Source organism: Coregonus clupeaformis, unplaced genomic scaffold (assembly GCF_020615455.1).
Source record: "Coregonus clupeaformis isolate EN_2021a unplaced genomic scaffold, ASM2061545v1 scaf1288, whole genome shotgun sequence".
Classification (NCBI taxonomy): Eukaryota; Metazoa; Chordata; class Actinopteri; order Salmoniformes; family Salmonidae; genus Coregonus; species Coregonus clupeaformis.
In genome coordinates this window covers 45,004-51,219 of record NW_025534742.1, presented here as the reverse complement: position 1 = coordinate 51,219, position 6,216 = coordinate 45,004, and positions in this window count along the sequence as shown.

Genomic DNA, 6,216 nt, shown 5'->3' with positions numbered 1-6,216 from the left:
TCAATCTACACACAATACCCCGTAATGACAAAGCAAAAATAGGTTTTTAGAAATGTTTGCAAATGTATTACAAATAAACTGAAATATCACATTTACATAAGTATTCAGACCCTTTACTCAGTACTTTGTTGAAGCACCTTTGGCAATGATTACAGCCTCAAGTCTTCTTGGGTATGACGCTACAAGCTTGGCACACCTGTATTTGGGGAGTTTCTCCCATTCTTCTCTGCAGATCCTCTCAAGCTCTGTCAGGTTGGATGGGGAACGTCGCTGCACAGCTATTTTCAGGTCTCTCCAGAGATGTTCGATCTGGTTCAAGTCCAGGCTCTGGCTGGGCCACTCAAGGACATTCAGAGACTTGTCCCGAAGCCACTCCTGCGTTGTCTTGGCTGTGTGCTTAAGGTCGTTGTCCTGTTGGAAGGTGAACCTTCGCCCCAGTCTGAGGTCCCGAGCGCTCTGGAGCAGGTTTTCATCAAGGATCTCTCTGTACTTTGCTCCGTTCATCTTTCCCTCGATCCTGACTAGGCTCCCAGTCCTTGCCACTGAAAAACATCCCCACAGCATGATGCTGCCACCACCATGCTTCACCATAGGGATGGTGCCAGGTTTCCTCCAGACGTAACGCTTGGCATTCAGGCCAGAGTGCAATCTTGGTTTCATCAGACCAGAGAATCTTGTTCCTCATGGTCTGAGAGTCCTTTGGTGCCTTTTGGAAAACTCCAAGCGGGCTGTCGTGGCTTTTACTGAGGAGTGGCTTCCGTCTGGCCACTCTACCATAAAAGCCTGATTGATGGAGTGCTGCATAGATGATTGTCCTTCTGGAAGGTTTTCCCATCTCCACAGAGGAACTCTGGAGCTCTGTAGGAGTGACCATTGGGTTCTTGGTCACCTCCCTGACCAAGGCCCTTCTCCTCCGATTGCTCAGTTTGGCCGGGCGGCCAGCTCTAGGAAGAGTCTTGGTGATTCCAAACTTCTTCCATTGAAGAATGATGGAGGCCACTGTGTTCTTGGGGACCTTCAATGCTGCAGACATGTTTTGGTACCCTTCCCCAGGTCTGTGCCTCGACACAATCCTGTCTCGGAGCTCTACGAACAATTCATTCGACCTCATGGCTTGGTTTTGCTCTGACATGCACTGTCAACTGTGGGACCTTATATAGACAGGTGTGTGCCTTTCCAAATCATGTCCAATCAATTGAATTTACCACAGGTGGACTCCAAGTTGTAGAAACATCTCAAGGATGATCAATGGAAACAGGATGCAACTGAGCTACATTTCGAGTCTCATAGCAAAGGGTCTGAATTCTTATATAAATAAGGTATTTCTGTGTTTTATTTGTCATACATTTGCCAACATTTCTAAAAACCTGTTTTCACTTTGTCATTATGGGGTGTGTAGATTGATGAAGAATTTGTTTTAATAAAACCATTTTTGAATAAAGCTGTAATGTTAACAAAATGTGGAAAAAGTCAAGGGGTCTGAATACTTTCCCAATGCTCTGTGTAGTGTTCTACTATTGACCAATCAATCAAATTTATTTATAAAGCTCTTTTTATCGTCTCTCGCAACATGCAGATGCTTTGTTCTAGTTTGCCATTTCAGATCTCATGGTTATTGTAAATAATATATACCAAAAGTCTTAATGAATGGCATTGAAGGGAGATATGGGGCCTTCAAACCCTACTATTTCTGATTAGTGTCTAGGGGAAACCCAGTCCTGTGTGTTCAGATGATCTGCCATTACGGGGGCAATCCAGGATTGGTACAGTGGGGGAAAAAAGTATTTAGTCAGCCACCAATTGTGCAAGTTCTCCCGCTTAAAAAGATGAGAGAAGCCTGTAATTTTCATCATAGGTACACGTCAACTATGACAGACAAATTGAGCTTTTTTCTTCTCCAGAAAATCACATTGTAGGATTTTTTATGAATTTATTTGCAAATTATGGTGGAAAATAAGTATTTGGTCACCTACAAACAAGCAAGATTTCTGGCTCTCACAGACCTGTAACTTCTTCTTTAAGAGGCTCCTCTGTCCTCCACTCGTTACCTGTATTAATGGCACCTGTTTGAACTTGTTATCAGTATAAAAGACACCTGTCCACAACCTCAAACAGTCACACTCCAAACTCCACTATGGCCAAGACCAAAGAGCTGTCAAAGGACACCAGAAACAAAATTGTAGACCTGCACCAGGCTGGGGAAGACTGAATCTGCAATAGGTAAGCAGCTTGGTTTGAAGAAATCAACTGTGGGAGCAATTATTAGGAAATGGAAGACATACAAGACCACTGATAATCTCCCTCGATCTGGGGCTCCACGCAAGATCTCACCCCGTGGGGTCAAAATGATCACAAGAACGGTCAGCAAAAATCCCAGAACCACACGGGGGGGACCTAGTGAATGACCTGCAGAGAGCTGGGACCAAAGTAACAAAGCCTACCATCAGTAACACACTACGCCGCCAGGGACTCAAATCCTGCAGTGCCAGACGTGTCCCCCTGCTTAAGCCAGTACATGTCCAGGCCCGTCTGAAGTTTGCTAGAGTGCATTTGGATGATCCAGAAGAGGATTGGGAGAATGTCATATGGTCAGATGAAACCAAAATATAACTTTTTTGGTAAAAACTCAACTCGTCGTGTTTGGAGGACAAAGAATGCTGAGTTGCATCCAAAGAACACCATACCTACTGTGAAGCATGGGGGTGGAAACATCATGCTTTGGGGCTGTTTTTCTGCAAAGGGACCAGGACGACTGATCCGTGTAAAGGAAAGAATGAATGGGGCCATGTATCGTGAGATTTTGAGTGAAAACCTCCTTCCATCAGCAAGGGCATTGAAGATGAAACGTGGCTGGGTCTTTCAGCATGACAATGATCCCAAACACACCGCCCGGGCAACGAAGGAGTGGCTTCGTAAGAAGCATTTCAAGGTCCTGGAGTGGCCTAGCCAGTCTCCAGATCTCAACCCCTTAGAAAATCTTTGGAGGGAGTTGAAAGTCTGTGTTGCCCAGCGACAGCCCCAAAACATCACTGCTCTAGAGGAGATCTGCATGGAGGAATGGGCCAAAATACCAGCAACAGTGTGTGAAAACCTTGTGAAGACTTACAGAAAACGTTTGAACTGTGTCATTGCCAACAAAGGGTATATAACAAAGTATTGAGAAACTTTTGTTATTGACCAAATATTGACTTATTTTCCACCATAATTTGCAAATAAATTCATTAAAAATCCTACAATGTGATTTTCTGGAGAAAGAATATCTCATTTTGTCTGTCATAGTTGACGTGTACAGTGTATGATGAAAATTACAGGGCTCTCTCATCTTTTTAAGTGGGAGAACTTGCACAATTGGTGGCTGACTAAATACTTTTTTTCCCCACTGTACATCCATTTATTTACCTTAAATTAATGATATATAGCCATTGATTGTTGAAGAATTGAACGTATAAATCCCTCATGAGCTTAGTTCAAATGTCTTACCCCATCAGAACCCAAATGATCAGCTTGTTTCACTACATTGCTTATAAACAATGTAATTGGTAAGTAACGCTGTATAGCTTCAAAACATGGTTAAAACTATCATTTTGATCTTGTGGATGGTCAGTCCTTGTATCCATCCTTGCTCCATCTTTGAGTTTGAGTGGTTTAATTTCTCCAGCTCCATCCCTCAGCTGTTTACAGAAGAAAGTGGTGGGCGGCCGTTTAGTTGTTTGAATCCCAGATTGCCCCTTTAAGGCTCACAGGTAAAGAGCAATATTTATTTATTTTATTTCTAATTTTCTGTTTTGTGTGTTTTATTTTTTGGTTTGTGACGTCCTGTATACATTTTCAAGGATGCCTTTGCACATTCTAAATATATGAAATGAATGTGACCTATTGTTCACTGGTGCTTAATAATAAGATGTGTAATAATATGAATATAATTAATAATAAGATGTGTAATAATATCTTGGCAGGTTTGTTGTGGTGCCATATTCTTTCAATTTTTTAATAATGGATTTAATGGTGCTCCGTGGGATGTTCAAAGTGTCGGATATTCTTTTATAACCCAACCCTGATCTGTACATCTCCACAACTTTGTCCCTGACTGGTTTGGAGAGCTCCTTGGTCTTCATGGTGCCGCTTGCTTGGTGGTGCTCCTTGCTTAGTGGTGTTGCAGACTCTGGGGCCTTTCAGAACAGGTGTGTATATATACTGAGATCATGTGACAGATCATGTGACACTTAAATTGCACACAGGTGGACTTTATTTAACTAATTATGTGACTTCTGAAGGTAAATGTTTGCACACAATCTTATTTAGGGGCTTCATAGCAAAGGGGGTGAATACATATGCACGCACCACTTTTCCGGTATTTATTTTTTGAATTTTGTTAAACAAGTCATTTTTGTTTCATTACATGAAATCCAAATAAAAATCAATTAAATTACAGGTTGTAATGCAACAAAATAGGAAAAACGCCATGGGGGATGAATACTTTTGCAAGGCACTGTATACTACAGTGTATTTGTAGGCATCCACCCTATAGTAATACTATATATACTACAGTGTATTTGTAGGCATCCACCCTATAGTCCTACTATATACTGTTAAAAAGAAAAATGGTACAATCGCCTCACAGGTCCTCAACTGGCAGCTTCATTAAATAGTACCCGCAAAACACCAGTCTCAACGTCAACAGTGAAGAGGCGACTCCGGGATGCTGACCTTCTATGCAGAGTTGCAAAGAAAAAGTCCAATGACTGTGTTCTTTTGCCCATCTTAATCTTTTCTTTTTATTGGCCAGTCTGAGATATGGCTTTTTCTTTGCAACTCTGAAGGTCAGCATCCCGGAGTCGCCTCTTCACTGTTGAAGTTGAGACTGGTGTTTTACGGTACTATTTAATGAAGCTGCCAGTTGAGGACCTGTGAGGCGTCTGTTTCTCAAACTAGACACACTAATGTATTTGTCCTCTTGCTCAGTTGTGCACCGGGGCCTCCCATGAACACTGAAGCTCCATATTGCTTTCAAATACCCATGAATAAAATAATAGAAACCCCAAAAACATGTTTTAATCAACCATACTCTATAATTCATAATGCAATATTCATACTTATAGTCAATATTTCCTGATTCTAATTAGGCAAAACAGAAACATTTATAATGAGACTGAAAGTCAGGAAATGTGTCTCCAACATTCCGGCCTGTAATTGTTCTTGTGGGATCAAAACAATTACAACTTCAAAACATAGAGGGAGACAGATGTTCAGTAGTCTATTCAATAGTCCATTAGCAAAAAATAACTATACGTCCACCTCGACCAACCACCCTCCTTTCATTTTTGCCTTAAGTAACCATCTGTCTTATGGAACCATATCAAACGTTACTTATACTAATTTCAGTGTCCTGGATTTTCTTTTACTATGTTACATCTAGTCCAGTAATGTAACCTAATATAAAGTAATACATCATACTATATAAATGGAGTGGCATGGATTTGAGTAAACTATAATATGTTTTACTCTGAGACGAGGTTGGGTTCACAGTGTCTAGGGGCAACTTCACCCAACGACCATCCAAAGAGCAAGAGGTCTCAACCCCAGAGGGGGAAAACAACTTTTTGAGAGAACTAATCAATGCTTCCACTCTCTGAGACAACTAGAATATTGAATTATTACGACAGGGTTCCCAGACCAGTGGGGCACAGCTTCTCTCGCGGTGTCACATGATCTGGACATCAGCCAGGCTAGGAATCCAAAGCCAAATCTCACCCCCCAGAGTTCACAGCCACGTTATCTGATTCTGAGCTCACTGTGAAACAGTTGTGTGCAGCTATGCAGTTGAACAGGTTATTGTTCCAAGGAATAGAATGAAAAATAACGTAGTTTGATCACGTCACAATAGTTTAATCACAGAACACTAGTACATTTATCAGACAAGGCTGCAGTGCCTCAATAGCACTGATTGAACCAGGTAAATGTATCGGCTAGTTTGCTTTTGAAATGTGTTCTACTATGTTATCCCATTGTTATTGTGGAAGTGATGCTACGGTATTGCTTTCCTGGTTTCAAGTTATGTTAGTCATTGTCTTTATGATGAATGTAATTGTCTTCTTCAGGAATGAAGGTGACTCAACTAGACTGTCTGTGTGGGACTCTTCTACACACAGCAGCCTCTGGTACTGTAGCATACACATTCATCTGTCACTGCCTTCAGTAGCTGTGTGTGATTCATAT